At 35.1% G+C, this 19,390-nt stretch overlaps 1 protein-coding gene across 7 annotated transcripts in view; it reads left to right on the plus strand.

The window, feature by feature from the left end:
* LOC145689078 (uncharacterized) overlaps positions 1–19,390 on the plus strand; it is a 112,584-nt gene that overhangs the window by 18,986 nt on the left and 74,208 nt on the right. Inside the window, exon 1 of one of the 7 annotated variants that reach the window (XM_081763213.1) lies at positions 12,925–13,085. The exons of the other annotated variants lie outside the window; for them this stretch is intronic. The gene's annotated coding sequence lies outside the window, so the exon portion shown is untranslated. Of the gene's footprint in view, positions 1–12,924; positions 13,086–19,390 lie in introns of those variants that run through there. 7 annotated transcript variants of the gene reach the window in all.

Here is a 19,390-nt window from a genome sequence, read left to right on the forward strand (position 1 = left end):
CGAAAACATTCATTGGTATAGCGAGAAAAACTTAACGGAAAGAGTCTAATAAGAAAAATACTATATTTTAAAATTGAATTAAAAGTGTGGGGCTTGTATGAATGCTAGTTGGAGAAAAATTGTCAGTAGTTCTCTTTGTTAATCATCTATCTAGGTTTCTATGCCCTCTTGATTTTATTTATTTATCCTAGTGGTATTTTTCATATAGCGTAGCTCATTTTGTTTCCAATAAACTTTTTTTTATTTTTTATTATTAAACCGTTTTTGAACACTTGTGTTATTCTTGTTGCGTTAAATTTCTTCGAGTGCTATCTGTAATTGAAATACAGGTACTTTCATTTTCAATTTAATCCAAGTAAGTACTCCTTTTCATAAAAACATACATCGCATATTTACTTGTAATGATACTTTAAAACTGTTTCTGTTGGTATGTAATGTTCTTGAGTCACACCAGGTGTATATTTTTCATGTAAATCAATTCTTCTGACTGCTTTAATAATTTTAATCCATCAATGATCAACAAGGTAGATCGCAATAATACAAGGCAAAAGGATAAATTTACAATAATGTGCTGTGTGTTTGTAAAAAACAATACGAGTACCAAATAATATATTTATATATATAATATTTCTGCAGTTGGCTAATTATTATGTACTAGAGGTAATAATGGTTATATGATTTTAACTCTCTTTCTTGCTTTCAAATTAAGGCATACGATTTTGCTATATGTTCTCATGGAACATTGAGGTAATTGATTTACTGTTAAGGTGGAATTGGGAGTGCTAGTTGGATTTCTTTCGACACCTTGAACTCCCAGTAAAGTTTCAACCTGCGATCGCTTGTACAGAGAGAGAGAACTATAATCATCAGCCTGCTCTTGCAACTTTATAATAATAAGGAACTTATTCACATACTTTGTTATTGAACTTACGTACTTACATAGTTTAGTTCAGTAACAAGTAATTTTATCGTAGCTATCTCAGGCCTGATAAGGAAGTACTAAAATGATAGAGGAGCACTACAACCGTTTCGAAATACTTTTGTGTGGTGCAAGATAAATCTAATACATAGTGATATTGCAGCATATTTATTGATTTACTTAGTTATTAAATTACAAGCATGGGCAGTGTGTTAAGCATTGAAAAATAAAGCCCTTCGTAGATACTCGTTCTTCGTTTTTAGTTTCTATGACCAGGATTTCAGATAATGATAAAATGGGTGTTCAGGCAACAACGAATATGTACAATGGCCCTGATTGTACAATACACATCATGGAATATGGTTTAAAAGAAGTTACAGGGTGGAATAGACACGTAGACATTCAGCATTATTTCTTTTTCTATATTCTGAAAAATAATTAGTTACTCTCTTATCTTTCAATTAAAAACCGAGGAACAGTTTTGATTTTGTGAATTGGAACAAAAAAGCACGCTAATGATAATTCTTCCTTATTCTTTTTTGCAGTAATCTTATTTTTGATCTATATAAAGAATGGTCATCGTTTATTGCATTGGCTTAATACATTTGATATACCCGTTACGAAGAACGTTTGTTAACACCGCTGAAGACACTCGAGGATTCGTTCTGACATAGTGTGATTGACATCTCGAGACTGTAGACGTGTGAATGGTAAATTTATCATTCTACAAAGATACATACTTTTTTATTACGTATGGACATAAAAGTAAAACATGGAATCATCACAACTGAGAATAATTTTTATGAATAATTCAAACTGTCATTACTTTGCTTGCAATGTGAAGGAACATGTACACTGATGACATTTGAACGTATGTTTCGTCTGTTTTTGCTATGCAAAAATTTCGAAAATTGATATATCATTGGAAAATTAACCTCGTGGACATTCATTACAATACTTCGCAGATGATCATCTACAACAGATCTATTATTAATTCTTACAGTGTGTCTGCGCATAGCCGAAAGGGAGTACGTGTACCGCCCCACTGGTTTTCGGATTCTACAAACATTAGGGACATGGGGAAAATTGGATCCATGTGCCTCAAGACTGAACAGGACATCTCGGCATGAAGTGTGTGCTTCTTTCTTGCTAAGGAATAATTGAAAATGAATTCTTTTGTAACAAACTGTCATTATTAATGGAAAGTTGAGCTGTTACAACAATCACATTCTGGATATCTGAGCGTACAGTGCGTTACCTAAATTTAGATGACCATCGTCAGAAAGTGATTTTTGCTTTTAAGAAATGGTCTGGATTAGGTATTATTCACACGTTGTTGAATATTACTTCAGCAAAAGCTTTCAGCATTGGAAAACAAACATTATAATTTTATCTTGTTTAATAATACTTGTTCTCATGCGCCACAAAGAACGCAGCCGATACTACTGGAGGTTATAACAGCCTAGCTTCACATATTATAGCAAAGGGTCGCCGATTTATAACAGTCTTTTCCAGGGATGAGAAAATCTCAAGAATAAACCAATTTATAACAAACCATTTTCTTTGGTTATGTTTTAACTTAATGTTTAGGTTATGTTAGCTTAAAAAAAAAATCAGTTCAAGCATGCGCAACAAATTTTATCAAAAGATTCCAAATTCTTGTTAAGTGGCCAATCGAAATGAAAGAAGACTCAACGTCGTTAACTTAAGTTGAATGAAAGAAAAAAAAATATCAAACTTACATATGCTTAACTCTATGAGCAGTATTCGAAATTATAAAATTGAGATTTGGTCGTGATTGTTTATTTGTGCCAATCAGTCAACAGTTACATTGTAATTATCAAGAGCAACAGAATAAAATCTGTTAAATATTTGCCTACATTGCAGTACGTTAAAACAATTACGATATTATGTTATTACATTGACTTAATATCAAAAAATTGTATCCATTCTCACATTTCAATATCTTTACAATACATACTCAGTTCGTGATCACTCGAGATTAACAGTCCATATGCTCTAATTATTCATTTAACAAAATGACATTATCATTACTAAAATTATTACTAAATAGACGTTTACTATTCATAACCCTGTACATATCATTTGAATTAGGCGACAACATAAGCCTACATGACTGCTACTACATTCTCATTGTACTCTAGAACAAGTAAGTAGCATGCATCAATCGTACATCTACAAAAAAAAAAAAAAAAAAAAAAAATCTACTATTAATGAGATGATATATTTACAAATGAAAAAAAAATGCTCTACTTCTACTTCTCTACGCCAGGGTTTACATATTTTATGAGAGATTAGAACGTCATTATCAACATTATTATCACTTTTAACTTCACAATATAATGTCATTAATTTTCAAGAGCAATGGACACATAATAAATTTCAGATTGTGTTTAAAGAACGACAAATTGAATAAATGTAAGTACGTATATGTTTATCAGTAAAGTTGAGCATCAGTTAGCTACGTTGACTTCCGATGAGGCAAATATGTAAGAAATTCCATGACGCGTGAATGGCACCTTTAAACTAAATATATGCCCAAGACAGAGTCTTGCACGGAAGCATATTCGAACAAGATTTTAAATATATAGAAAAAAAAAAAAAAAACTACAACTGGAGGCTAGCTGAAATCTGCACAGATCAAGTATGCACTCGCACATCATGAGACAACAACAATGAAAACCGGTACATTTACTATCCTAAATTACCAAAACCCTTTCACATTTAAGACCCGAGTTATATGTACGAAATCATTTTCAAAATATAATTTCTTAACCTACATAAAGCCCTAACCTACGCAATTGAAAATACATGTAAAAAAAAAAAAAAAAAAAAAAAAAAAAAAAAAATCGCGAAACAAAATAACAGGACATTATTTTACGGTAAGCACACAAGTTCAATTTACGTAACCTAAGCAAGCAATCAAAATATGTATTTCCCAAAATATATCACGAGACAAAATAATAATAGCACATTATTCAACCGTAAGTACTCAAGTTCAATTTACCTAACCTAAACAAGCAATATAGATGTATATTATAGGACACGTTAAATTTAAATCTTACCTAACCTAAGCAACCTAAACACATTATTTAATAAGGTACACGTTAAAATGACATTTCAGAGCGAAGATATTACTTAATCTAACAATAAGGAAAAAAACCGTATCAATTCTCACATGGAAAATATTAGTGGCACATTAATATCAAGCGGTGCGCTTAAAGTAAAATTCACCAACAATTTTCAATGTTGATCACATATTCTTATGATATCATTCTATTGAGTGGTAACGAGATGAGCTGTCTAAACGCGTAACGCCTTTTACTTTAACTACACATATTTATGTCGAAACACTCCATTTGGTGAATTAGTGAGTCTGTTTATGATCGGAACAAGAAGAAAATAAGATAAAATGAATGAATGTTACCCAATTGGCTGAGGTTCCTACAAAATAGTCCTCTCGGTCCTTGTCACCTGGATCCCCGGCTTCACAGGACAGGATAGGTTAGCAAACCTATTTATTTACACGTTGCAATCAATCTCTTCGGGTATTAGTTCCACGTCCTATTGAATATGGGACTTGGTCCCGTTATCCGATGAGATGAACTCCAACTACTATACTTCCTGCCCCATTACTTCATATCACTCGTAATGGCGGAAGTAATACTCGATGGCTTTTGGCCAAAACTTGTTTCAGTGAATTTTTACTTCTGTCGGATTCCTCAGTGTTCCTTTTCTTCCAAAATAAGTCAGGTTTTCCAATAAATGATTTGTACTAGGTTAACTTCCAAAATTCTACACTTTTGATTACGAAATTTCTGTTTTGAGGAACCGACTTAAGCCATCGTTCTTTTTACACTGTAAAACGGCGTTTCACTGCGTCATCATCCTCGCGTCACCAGACCTTAATAAGCACGGTTTTAATATTACATAGTCAACTACGAACTAAAACAAATTTATATCCCTTCTGTTGCCATACAAAACCCTATTCAAATAAGCAGTCGGTCTATCTATTCAATGACATTTCATAATTATCGGAAAAGACTACATAACATAAATTTTAAACTCACCTAATTACTCCTTGAAAATAGTTACTGTTGCTATGACAACCACTATTCTCACTGCTTAAGAGAATCGCCATTTTCAATATAGATGCCCGTATAGCGATTCAAACGCCCTCTTGCGGTCGCAACCGAAATGATCGCCACGTTCCCAACAAAAGAACGACGAAAAGGAAAAAAAAAAGAAAAACAACAAAGTGAAATAGTATGGAAAGTTAAATTTTCTTACAATTATAATTCCGGACTAATATTTTATTGTAAGGTAAAGTAAATTGAGGTAGATTAAAAGTGTAAATCAAATTTTACTATATTGCTATAACATGAGTGGAATTATTACAGTAACTCGAAACAATTGTATAAAGAAACAATTCGAAATTTTCGTGGTAAATTATTGGTGTGTTCGCGTATCTCATATGTGTTTTGCATATCGCATATAAAACTAATAACCCTTTTGTGCCATTTATTTCATTGGCAACGAAACAAATTAACATCAAAACGAATCTTTGGAGGCACTCGGGTGCAGTATTACAATACACGAACCAACTTTAACGCTGTATAAGCAGCCGGTAAACATTACAATACGGGTAAACATTACAATCCGGGAGCCAACTCAAATAGAATGTAAACAACCGTTAATCGGTCTGTTACAAGGTGAGATTTTAATTCTGTCTCATCCTCTATGTTCACCAAATTTGTTGTCAGCATATTGTTTGGTCTAGGAATTAATTCGTGCGGGTGGACAAGAGATGGCGCAACGAACGGAGCGTCCCACAGTTCCGTGTATCCACACATGTGTTGCAAACCCTTGTCATCGCGTATCATTCGTAGTATAGGGCAGTGGATTAAAGCGTCAACAACACCAGTTTGTAGTTAAGTGAACATGGCGCAATTTGTGCCTGATAAAGTGTTTTTGCGGGGTGTCCTGCTGCATTACTTTAACATGCAGAAAAGTGCGACTGAAAGTCATCGTATTTTGGTGGAAGTGTATGGTGACCATGCTCTAGCTGAGCGAACGTGTCAGAAGTGGTTTGCACGGTTTAGAAGTGGTGATTTCAGCTTGGCAGACCAAGAGCGAGCTGGACAGCCAAAAAAATTTCAAGACGAAGAATTGACAGCATTGCTCGAGCAGGATTCGTGTCAAACGCAGGAACAACTTGCAGCAGCATTAGGCGTTGATCAAACAACAGTCTCCAAACGCTTGAAAGCCATGGGAATGATTCAAAAGATGTCACATTGGGTTCCACATGAATTGAAAGACAGAGACGTTGAAAGACGAAAAACCATTTGCGAATTGCTGCTTCAACGACAGAGCAGAAAGGGGTTTCTGCATCGAATTATTACGGGTGATGAGAAGTGGATCCATTACGAGAACCCTAAACGAAAAAAGGCCTGGGTGAAACCAGGTGAACCAGGTCCATCACAACCAAAACGAGATATTCACTGTGCAAAGGTTATGCTGTGCATATGGTGGGATATGAAAGGTGTGGTGTACTATGAGCTGCTGCAACCGGGTGAAACTATGAATGGAGAACGTTATCGACGACAATTAATGCGTTTGAAGCAAGCTCTGGCCAGAACACGACCAGAATGGGAGAACAGACATGATAAACTTATTGTTCAACATGATAACGCTCGCCCACATGTCGCAAAACCGGTCAAAACCTATTTAGAAAATGTCTGATGGGAAGTTTTACCCCACCCGCCGTATTCACCAGACGTTGCTCCTTCGGACTACTACTTGTTCGATTGCATGAACAACGATTTGATTGGACAGCGGTTTACTTCTTCAGAAGATATCGAAACATGGGTCTCTGACTGGATCGCTTCCAAAGATGAGGACTTCTTTCGCCACGGAATCCGTACATTGCCTGACAGATGGGCGAAAGTGGTGGCTAGCGATGAACAATATTTTTCTTAAGGTATTTATGTATTTTGTGTTTGTACTACAGCTTCAATGTGTGCGTACCAACCGCACGAATTAATTCCTAGACCAAATATAAAGTACATTACTTGGACCGTTATCTGTTGGGTAGACGGTTGTAAAATGATATGTGTATTATGTAGTAAATGAGTTGGTGCCATCAGAGCTAACTTTTATTCGAAGTGAGATTTATAGCATTGGTAACAGCTGGTGTCTAGGGGTACTATTTGGACTAGGTAAGTATTGTTTTATTGATGTTGCACAAATGTGTGCCTGTCAGAAACTACCTTGTCATTTCAGGTGTACTAACCCAAACACATTGAGTGTAGTCAATATAACAACCTTTTCTGATTATTTTTATTTTTAATATTGTTTTCTGAAGCCAGTTAACAGAGTTGCTTTAGGGAGGTTTGTTTCTCTTTCTTTAGCATTAATTCTGATGATAAGATATTCAACTGTATTAACGCTACATTTGAGTGGTGTGGACTTTCCTTTTGAAGAATACAACTAAAGCTTTTGCACTCTGTAATAGGATGTATGGTTTTGTTAGACAACGTGAAATCATTCAGTTGAATTTTTGTTAGGATTCTTTTCAATGCACTGCCTTAAGATTCGTTTTGTATTTACCATAGGACTCTGAAATCTAAATATTTGGATCGAGGTGATAGTAGTTCATATTATAATTTCTCAAACAGCTTTTTCTGTTTTATATTTGTATTGTTAGGTTATGTGTAAGATATAGTTTCTGTATTTTCCCCCCGGTTTATCTGCATCTTGAATTCTGCATGTTTCATTAACTTTTTTTATTTTATTATTATTATTATTATTATTATTATTTATTTTTTTATTTTTTTTTAAGAAATCAGCTCCTGAACTTTGTCCTGTATACATATATAGGGTAAATTTCTATTAACCTATTTTATTGAAAATTTGAACATTCCTTACTACAGTTTTAGACAAATAAATTCAGAACAAACGACATGAGTATTTCGTTTTTGTAGAAAGCGTTGCTCATTATCCATGAAACGTATGGTCTGCTATGTTGATAATTTTTGTAAAAGGCCTGCGTAATATGTATATGTGTTTTATATGAAATTCGTGTGTGATACACACCTTTTAAGCCTAGTGTAAATATTCGTAATTTTTCTTACTACATGTTACGAAGACCATTGAATATACAGTGTTATGCCAAAATTTAATGCGTTATCAGCATATAATTACCGAGAGTGAGATAAGTTTATTTATTTGAGAACTACAGTCAGTACTAAATAGAAAAGAAGTTACAAGCAATTAGGTAGTGTAGTAGTACATTAGAAGGAACGCCTTCTCTCGTAACATCAGTGTTTTTTTTTTTTTTTCAAAAATATGGTTAGATTTCAGTGTGGGTGAATCACTTCGAAGATTATATATATATATATATATATATATATATATATATATATATATATAAATTTTCTTACATGTTTGGCACTTGCTTTCGTAGCAGGATATGTTCGTATATTTTCTTTATAATTGTGTTTTTTTCCGCACATTTATGTGTATATACATTGTCTAAAATATAAAGATCTATGTGCATCTATATCTATTCGCATGATGTGTATCCAGTATCGTTGTTTATCACGTGTATTGAGTAAATTTTTAAGGTTTTTAATAATCGCAAATGGTAAGTCAGTGTGACAAGATGATCGTAATGAGAATTCCATTACATGCTGTTGTAGATTATGTTATGACATAATAGACAATCGCAACAGAACTTAATTTTGCGGAGATGGAGGAGTATTTGTTTTATGTAGTTAACCTCTATAAGAAGAAAAAGAAGTTTTATTTTAGGACTTCAAAAGGCTAGGTAATGTTACATGACTACCGTATCTTCATATGCAGTACATTCAATAACACCCTTACGTTAAATTTTTGAACTGCAGTATCTTACATGCGCACGAAGAGCGCAGCAGTAGGAGACCTCAAAGTGTCCCTAACAGAGATAAATGAGGTATCATGAGTATCGACATGATTTTTTTTTTTTTTTTTTTTTTTTTTTTTTTTTTTTTTTTTTTTTAATGGCATATGCATCTCTAGTCGGGACTCCTACTTCGTCATATCAGTATGGCAATTCTGCAGTAATGTGGAAAGATCACCCTAAGGAGTAATTGACGCTTTATGATATTTACGTATGAAAGGAGGTACTGCCATAATAAAGGGATTTAACACGAAGATGTGAATTACGTTGTCTTCCAGTACATAATTTCTCACGATTATGGACGTAACTCTGACATCGTAATAATGTGAGATGTCATAAGTTACAATCTTCTTTGTTGCTTATAACATAAAGAAAACGTTCTAAGTAGTATCTAGCCGGCTGCAACAGAAGTCGATATACTAACGGCAGAATGATATTGTCCACATGCTGTTACTGATATTTGTACTGTTTTGATGTAGAAATATTCCCCACAGTAAACCTGAATAGTAGATGGGCCTTAAAAGTTCCGAAGATTAGTTCTTACACGATTAAAAAATTGCTACTCTTAACGACTAGAGAATGAGCTAATTGTATGGTCGTCTCCGGATGAGAGTTCTATTGAAACTCGGCGTGTGTTGTTCTGTATTTTACATAATTTTATTTTATTCTGTTCATGTACGAGGCGCATGTTAAAGAAAATGGCCGATAATTTTTACTTGTGGTTGGCAACAGTGATTAAAAGCAGCTTGCCCTAGTATTTTGTACTTGCAGTAGAGATAAAAAAAAAAAAAAAAAAAAATCGTTCAAATAGAATTGCGTACTTGCGAGTAGCAGGAAGGTGAGATGGTTGCCATAACACAAGATCCCGCCAAATATGAAGTGAGATTTCTCGTGCGACTTGGGGAATTGTGTGCTATTTACGGACCGACAGCAACGAGGAAGGGAAGGTGCTTCTAATTTTGCTAAACGAGTGAGTCATCATGCCACCAAAAACTAGCGGAAAGGCTGCAAAGAAGGCTGGTAAAACCCAAAAGAACATCTCCAAGGGAGATAAGAAGAAGAGGAGGAGGAGGAAGGAGAGCTATGCCATTTACATCTACAAAGTTTTGAAGCAAGTGCATCCTGACACTGGCATATCCAGCAAAGCTATGAGTATCGTGAAAGCTTTGTCAATGACATCTTCGAGCGTATTGCTGCTGAAGCTTCTCGTTTGGCCTATTACAATAAGCGGTCAACTATCACCAGTCGGGAAATCCAAACAGCTGTGCGCCTTCTTTTGCCTGCCAAGCACGCTGTAAGTGAGGGTACGAAGGCTGTTACCAAGTACACCATTTTTAAGTATTTTCATTTCGTTTATGGTGCAGAGAGTTTCGGGAAGGGCGTTCAAATGTTAATGACGATTGAGTGTAGCGGAGGCCTAGTGTTCAGGTGGATGATCTAGTGGAACGTGTTAACGAGGAAGTGCGATCCAATCGCCGGTTTACAATAGCTGGACTCGCCAAGGAGTTTCTAGAAGTATCTGCGAAAACAGTGCATCGAGTTGTGACTGACAAGCTGGGTTATAACAAACTGTGTGCGAGGTGGGTATCAAAAATGCTGATAGACGCCCAGAAGAGTAAAGAATGACAGTTGCACGTGATTTTTTTAGCCCACTGGGGGAAGGATGGGGATGACCTCTTTTCTTCAAGTGACGCGGGATAAAACCTGGATATCGTACCCACACGAGAGTCGAAGCAGCAGTCCATGCCATGGAAGCACTCTGGTTCTACTAAAGCGAAGAACTTGAAACAAACACCAAGTGTCAAAATTATGGCAACCGTGTTTCGAGACCAAAAGTGGGTCTTGAAATTCTTGGTGCCAGACAGTAATACATCAGATAGCTGACAGACAGTAATATGCGACTTGTCATCCAAAATCGGCGGAAAGGAAGACTACCCTCTGGAATGTTTCTAAGCTGTGACAACGCCCGCCCACATACAGGTGGTCGTACTGTTGAGACAATTGAAATATTTCGATGGGGACTATTGAATCAACAATTCTCCTTTACAGTCAGTCCTTACTTCCAGTGATTTCTTTCGTTTTCTTCACCTGAAAAAGGGCTTGTATAGAAGCGTTTCAATGACAGTGAAGTGGTCAAGATATCAGTTCTGAACTGGCTGCACCCTCAGGGTACAGAGAGTATACGGAGGTTTGTGTTACGCTACAAGAAATGTCTGGAGGTTCAATAAAGTTCTTGTAACGGCCCTTGTTTTTGGCATGCGCCTCGTGTTATGTGAAAGAGTTCATCTTGAGAAATTACAGATTACTTTTAGCATACTGCATTTTCACGTCAGTGTTAGAGAATTTTAACGGTCCGTATTGCTAAAAGTTATTCAATGCGTAAACTTATCGCTGAACATGTAACCTTCGGCGCTTTTCATTTTATTTTATTTTTTTAAAATTGTATAAGGAAATTTTATAGTATGTTAGATCTCTCCGAGACAATTTTCCATTTTTGTGCTATTCTTGAATCCAACAAGTGAGCGCCTTTGGCGTGGGAGACCCGGGTTCGATTCCCGGCGGGAGCTCATGTGGTTCGGATTCCACGTTAATCAGTAGGTCCACGTCTCACATAGCCTCGCTGCTGAACGGGACGTTAAACTCAAAATCAATTCAATTGAATCCGACAAGTACTCACTCATTAGCCTGTATTAACATCCTGGCTATTTATTTGAATGCGGATGTTTTGAAACAGTAATAATTAGCTCCAACTACTGTTGCAAATCTCAAAGAAGCAACTAATTAATGATAATAATCACGTCGTAGTAGCATATAGTAACAAATTTGTTAGGGAGTTCCCTCGTGGCTACGCGGTTAGCGTACGCGCCTTATGCATGGGAGACTCGAGTTCGGTTCCCGGCGGGAGCTCCCTCGTGGCTAAGCGGTTAGCGTACGCGCCTTTGGCGTGGGAGACCGGGGTTCAATTTCCGGCGGGAACTCATGTGGTTCAGATTCCACGTTAATCAATAGGTCCACGTCTCATATAGCCTCGCTGCTGAAAGGGACGCTAAACTAAAATAACTCAATCAACTCGATTCCCGGCGGGAGGTCATGTGGTTCGAATCTAACGTTAAACTGTAGGTCCACGTTTTGCGTAGCCTCGTTGCTAAAGGAAGGCTAAACTGAAATCAAATGAAAAATCAAACCGGTTAGAGCCTTTCTCTCTACTCAATAATAAATTGAGTAATAAATTGAGCGTTTGTAAAGTTGATTCAGATCATATTGTTAAACCCACAATAGAGGATACAGAAATTATCAGGAAGAAATCAGAAACGCAATATGAGTTGAAATCAGATTTTTTGCTAGCTAACAGAGTAGGCATCGTATAGTCCAATTTGATCATCATGTACGCATTATGAATGTGGGAGTGTTTAATATGAAATGCTATTTAAGCGCATTAAAAATTACGAGTTCCAACATAGAATAAAATAATAAGGATAATAAAATATAAAATATGTGAATGTTATTTTGCAGTGACGTATGTTTAAAGATTTTGCTCCTTATTATGTAGTCATATTTCAAAAGTGCTTTCCACCAGTGCAGTTTTTTTTGTTTCTTAATATGTTCAAAACAATCTCAGTTTTCAATTTTGAAAGACGAATTTTACCAGGTTGAAGGCACTTTATAGAATAAGAATAACATGGTAATTCGTGTTAGAAAATTGAGACGCAAACGTCATAGCATACGTTCCTGATTTAGAGGTATTAATAGAATAGCGTATGTATAAAGTGTGCGTTAATTTTTAATGTGAATGTAGGATGAAAAAAGAAGAAAGAAACTTAACGCGTGCTGAATACGTTTTAGAATTTATGTGTATTTTATACGTAATTTAGTTGGTCTTTTTTTCTTTCTTCTTGACTCAGTATACTTCAGTTGAGGAGTAAAATATTATCAATGTCTAATCTTGTGCTGATATATATATGTGTGCTATTAGTCTGTGTATTCGATAAGAAGCCAGTTTTGCTGTCTTGTTGAACTGCGGTGCGTCGAGTTGTTTTAGCAGCGCCGTTATTGAGTACAATCAAACGAGCGATGTAAGGAATGAATAGAAGTTTCATAACCACCAGTCTCTTTGGAGAGCAATTTCGAGTGACCGAATGTGTGGTGGAAGAGCACTTGATAACTTCAACACTGGAAGAAATGCGAAAAACGGATCTTGTGATAAAGGTATGTGTATATTTAAAGTTACTTGAAACTAATTTATTAGGTAGTAGTTGATTACCGTCATAATAGTATTTTTTCAAACTTGGTAATGAGTTTTTTGAGATGCTAGTGTAAGGGTAGTGTAAGGTTTTTGAGCGTATATTTTAAGTTATTACGGTAGACATCTTTTGGTAAAAGAGTTTGGTAGACGAGGTAAAAGCCTTTGAATTATGAGGTGAATACTTATTAATTTATTTTATTGGTGTGTTTATATTATAGAACGTTATACTGTCACTTGATTTTATTATTCATCGACGAAAACACAAGTAAGGATACACCAATTTATATATGTGTTTTAAAGCAGATTTCATAATTCACATACATATTGGGTAACATCCTATCATCGTTTAGCTGGAAGTTCGTAGTTTATTTATTTATTTATTTTTTGTGTCCATTCGTATGACCATGATTCAGATTTTACAATATTGAACTATTTTTAAAGTTTTGATTGGCATAGAGAAAATATGTTATTTTATTTGTCAGTTTTAAGAACTTACGAGATGCTAAAATATGAAATTGCTAGTGTTTTGAAGAAGATGCCCATTATTGGGCAGTATATTACTAAACCGTGTGGGGTCACAAATACCTAATAAACAAGACTATACAGCCCAATAATCGTCAGCTTCATGAAAATACAGACAGTTCCACATTCTAATGTTTTAAGCGCTAAAAGTTATTTTAATATTCTTTTATTCTTTTTGTAATCTTTAAAAGAAATGTGAAAACGAGCTTTAAAAATTCAACGAGTAACTTTTAATTTTGTACTTTATAACTGATTTATTCCGGAGTGAATAAAACGGAAGGAACGCTTCTTTGTATTTTTAACACTCACTTTCGTGTTTCCTGAGGACGGTATTAGAGATAATACAGAATAATTCACTATAGTATTTGAAAGTCTAATTGGTTTTCCTCATCCGGCAACAAGAAGGTTCGAATTTTACATGCTCGTGTGTCTTACATTTTTCTTTTCATTAAAAATCCTTAAACGTGTGTATCTTCGGTCAAACTTACGAAAAAAAAAAAAAAAAAAAAGTTTAAAGTAAGAAAATCTATACAATAGACTTTTAGGTTTGACTAGCTAGCTTATGACCACACATTATTACTTTTAAGTCCACCTAAATAAGTAATAGTTTTCCACACAGCAAAAGCATTAGCGATGTAAATGTTGTTAAATCAGTTTGTATTTTGATTAATATATGTCTACACCTTTAAAATTTTAAGAACGAAGTCTTGCAATGTATTTTGTTTCCGATGTTGTAGTTTTCTGTGGTAAGTGAGTTAATATCTTAATACAGAAAATAACAACGGTGGGAACAAGACACTACAAAACTTTGTTCTTTATAATGGAAAGTCGGAATGTTTCGTTACCACATTAGAATGGCCTATTTCGGGAGTGTTGACGAACATCTACAACTCAGTTCTGTTACTATTTCTGTCAAAAAGCCATGAGCTGTGTTTGCGTAACCTACCAAGTGGTCCAAGAGCGACGTCACTTTTTGATCTTTCTGCATGTGTGCCAGGTTTTTGCTTACCCATCAATCACTGTCTTTATGGTATGTCTTGTGCAATATTATGTTCTGTATTAACGAAACATTGAACTTGTTTATCACTGTTCGCGAATGGGTTCGATAGATATTCCGAATTGCTTCTGCAACTCTTTTGTTTGCGGCATTGTTGCAGTGGTTACAAACTAATAGTGTTATAGCAGCTGCAGGTCGATCGAAGTAAGAGGAATCGACAAGATCTGTCTGACAGTTTTCAAAGAATTTGAATTATCTGCCAGTTCTATTGCAGTTTAATACCGTTCACTTCCTCTTTTCTCTAAGAATTTCAGTGAGAGTTTTCCTTTAGCCTAGAAAAATCTGACTACGTCTCGTTACACTTCCCCTTACACATCAGTAAAAAACAAGATGCATTCATTAGGTTTATCATATTTCTTCCATGAAGGCAATAGACAATTCTAAGCGTGAACTCCCGATGGGAGCTCGTATAGTTCGGATTCTGTGTTAAGATGTACAAAGAATTTTAACAATTATTGTCCCTAATATAGAAGGAGATTTATTTTTACACAGAATTACCCTTTACAGGAATGCACTTCGTCCACCTATGCTCTAAAGCTGTTACACTATAAAAAAAGTCGTTGGGAGCGAGATGTGGGGAGGGAAGATATACAGTCAGCGAAAAAAGTTCTTTCCGTTTGGTAAAATTTATTTTGGGAATGTACACCGATTCACCGAGTTTCAAGGCTGGAACGTACAAAAATTACATACTTTTTAATTTACTGAAAACTGCTCAAATTGATTTTCCATTCTGAAGTTATTTAGAAACTAATTTCATCAAACGAAAAGAACTTTTGTCGCTGACTGTACAAATGATTCAAACCTTATGGCATCGATTGCTGTCATTTTGTGATGACTTCTGTGGGCGGAAACATTATCCTGATGCAAGAGGACTTGTTTATGTAACATGCCTCTCCTTTTTCTTTTATGGTGCCCGCAATTTAGAAGTTAACTGTGCGTAATAGTGTATCCGTGTTCAAGATAATCAGTAAGGAGAATCCTTTTGACATTCCAAACAGTGGCTGTAGCTACTAGCGTATTGTTGGGCTTTGAATTTGCGGGGAGAGGGAGATCCTTGTTGCCGGCAGTTCATGCTTTGCTGTTTACCTTCAGGTTCAAAATGATGTACACATATATCAATGGTTACGTATCTGGCAATAAGGTTCTCAGGATTCCATTTGAACAGGGATAAATTGGTTTCTGATGCACACACTATTTCGGGCTTTTGATCTATAATGTAATCCATCTTGCAGACAATTTTTTCAACCGTAAATTTTCATAAAAACTTTTTATTGAACTGTTGTCTAGATTATTTTGCATACTGTGATTATTCTGCTATTCATGACCAGATTATGCACATTAATATTTCCTTGCGAACATTTCGTTGGAGGACCAGCATTACTTTGTTGTTCACAGCGTTACCTGCTACAATTGGAGTCACGTGACCAGTTATTATCACTTGGCAGGAGGGGACCCTATCACCCAATATATATATCATATCAACGTGCATCTCCGCCAGTGTTAGGTCTTTTATCCGGAAGCATTTGATTCCTGCACGGACTTTAGTTTTCTCCATTTTCACAATCTGGGAACACTTGGTAGCTGCAAAACACAGAGAACACAAGCAGCATCAATGACATCGCCGTATACTTTGGCAAATATACTTCTGAAGCTTTCTAATACAGCATATTACAAGCATAATATTTTTGTTCAACTCCTGTATCGGGAACAATAATTGATGAACAACCCTCCTAGGTCTGGACATCATATATCCTCAATGCTCAAAAGGGATGTTAAGCTCGAAACAAACCACTTTTGCCAGAAAAGTTCCAAGTTTGAGATCGTAAAATAATTTATTCAAGCTACCGAGTTATTGTTATAGGTCTTGTCAAAGAAGTCCCCTCGGTTATTCTATCTATATACATACTAGTTCTGCAGATCATAGAAACAAGCAAAGAAAGCTCCATTTGTTACAGCCAGTTGATTTGCTGCAGTATCTTTATAACGCTTCCTTTCTTATAGTATGTTCACACGGGAAAATATTCGTCCGGCGATAGCAGCAGTATGGTGTCTTTTCTGATACGTCGTTATTCTGTTTTAGCTTTTCTGATACATGCACATAACACGACTATCTTCTTGTAGTAACTGTCTTACGCGGTCTACATTTGCAGCGGTAGTGATGTTTATGGGTGGCCGACTCTGATCATCTTGTACTTAATTTCTGATTTTCCTAAAATCTTTTGTGCCATTCAAGGACACGGTTTCTTGATAATGTCTCATCACCGTATGCTGTTTCCCTAGTTTTCTCTCTCTCTCTCTCTCTCTCTCTCTCTCTCTCTCTCTCTCTCTCTTTTAACGCAGAATGTAACATTAGCTTTGCACGGGATGCATATTACGTCACTTGTGTGACTTAAAACTAAATGCTTTAAGGAACCGAATAGTAGATTGCTAAACAGCCATCTAGTAAGTTTCAAGGCCATGTCTATTGAGGACATATATCATGCTACTGAATAACACTGATTTTTTTTGTTTGAATATCACAGGCAATAAATTAAAAAGAAAATAATCCAGCACTTTTTTTGGCAGAGGTTGTGGGTTGTAGTTTCGTGCCAGCTTTCAGCCTAGAAGGAGAGGGAGAACATAGTGTATATTATTATTATTATTTTTTAAAAATAATTTTTAATCTTTCCCTATATTTACAGTTTAACGAGTCAAATAAATCTTAAAGTACTAGTCCGGAACACGTATTAACGGATTTGATGCATTGTGTGAGTTAAGTGTTTGCAGCGTCAATTAAGACATTATAAATATTTATGTCTAGTTCTTTATGTTAAAGTCTTCCAATTTATATGGTATGCAGCGTGTAGTACTTTGTAATACTTCAAAAATACAAGAACAACGGAAAAAAGTGTAGTACCTTTATTAACTTGAGATGAATTAATCTTCTCTTCGTTAATAATCTCTTTCATAAAAAACTGGTTTATATTGTTATTATAGTTCTATAACTAATAAAGGAAATTCAGCAGCGGTGTTACGTTTCACCAATAGTATTCGATATATATTTGGAAGGAATAGTAAAGAAAGGTATACAAGGAAAATTGTTTCGGTAGGAGATAAAAGAAGTGTGTTCGGTGTGTCGATAATAATGACTTTTTAGTGGAATTTGAATCTAATAAGATTTTAAAGAAAATTTAAGAAAAGTTACGAAGTATATAGAAAGAAAAATGTTAAAAGAAGCTGTAGTTGGACCGAAGTGAAATGTCACCTATGGAAGTTGAATGGGAGAGCGTAATATTATTAGTGAAGACCCGAAATGTCTACGAGAAATCTTAAAGTCAAAGATAGAAATGGATGGAAGAGAAGTGAATTTTGTGTTGATTATGAGAAAGATTGATCATTTTTTTTTTTTTTTTTTTTTTTTTATCTTGTAAAGTAACGTACTGTGCGGAGCAGAAACGTAGACATGAGGAAGGTCAGGTAAAAACGACTATAATCGTTAAAATGCTAGTATTAAGAGGAATGAAGAAAGTAAGAGACTCCTATCTGTTCTAAAATAAAATTCTGATCCGAGTTTTCTGTGAAACTTTATCACCTTTTGCCTTGTTTTGGAAGATGAGAACTGCTATTTCGCTTTTTGATGGGACTAAAGTTGCACATTTTATCTTCCAAGAGAGCACGGTGGCTCATTAGTAGGGAGCTAGTTTCAGTCGATTTCAGTTCACGTGAGTTTATAGTCCACAATATGAGTGTCTGGGTTTTCTCCGAGTTCTGTCTTTTCTTGTACCTACAGTTTCATTCCACCAATTTTGCCATAATCATTGGCTGTGAAGTTAGGTAGAAGATTGATATAGGTGAGAAGAGGAAAAAAAAAAAAAAAAAAAAAAAAAAACTAATTAGGAAATTATTTTTAAAAAATGTAACCAGTAGACTACATGTGCTTCGGATAGCAGGTTAAACCCTGTGGCTAAGTGGTGGAGCACATCTCAAATAGTTCTATCGCAGGCGATATAATCTTGTGATTCAGAACATTATGTTCGTAGAAAATAAAAGCTTTTACATCCTTACATTGATTTAATGTTATTTTTTTTCTGATAATTTCGCTTCCTTTAACTTCGAAACATCCTTAGAGGAAAATTGGCCCTTGAAGATAAATCGAGTTGTGAATTCATATCATTTCCTTGTTTTGTCTTTCGTGTATGAATAGATATCACTTTTATATGTTCTCTGCAAACAACTCCCCCGCAAAATATTTACAGGCCTTTATACGAGAAAAACAGATGATAAATGAAGGTCGTTGGTTTTCATTTGACTATTAGTACTTTTTTTTAAGTACATTTCTCGCATAAAAGCTTACAAATACTTTATGTAATAGTGTGTAAAAGGTGTGGATTTTTGGAGTGAACATTTTAAAGCAATATCCATTAATACACGGAAGAAGATATAAATAAAAAAAAAAAAAAAAAAAAGGAAAGAATATAAATTTACAATTCAACCTCATCAAGGGCTAAGTTTCCTCTGAGACTGCTTCCAGTAAAGGAAGCAAAATTATCGGGAAAAATAACATTAAATCAACGCAAGGTGTGTAGAAACTTAATATTTAAAACGATATATAATTGTGTAAACAATATGAAAACCTTAACATATTGTGTTCGTGGGTTTCCTCGAGTTTTATTGTGTATTTTAATCAATTGTATGAATTTTCACCTGGAC

This window comes from Thermobia domestica, chromosome 1 (genome assembly GCF_964235325.1).
Source record: "Thermobia domestica chromosome 1, izTheDome1.hap1.1, whole genome shotgun sequence".
Taxonomy (NCBI): domain Eukaryota; kingdom Metazoa; phylum Arthropoda; class Insecta; order Zygentoma; family Lepismatidae; genus Thermobia; species Thermobia domestica.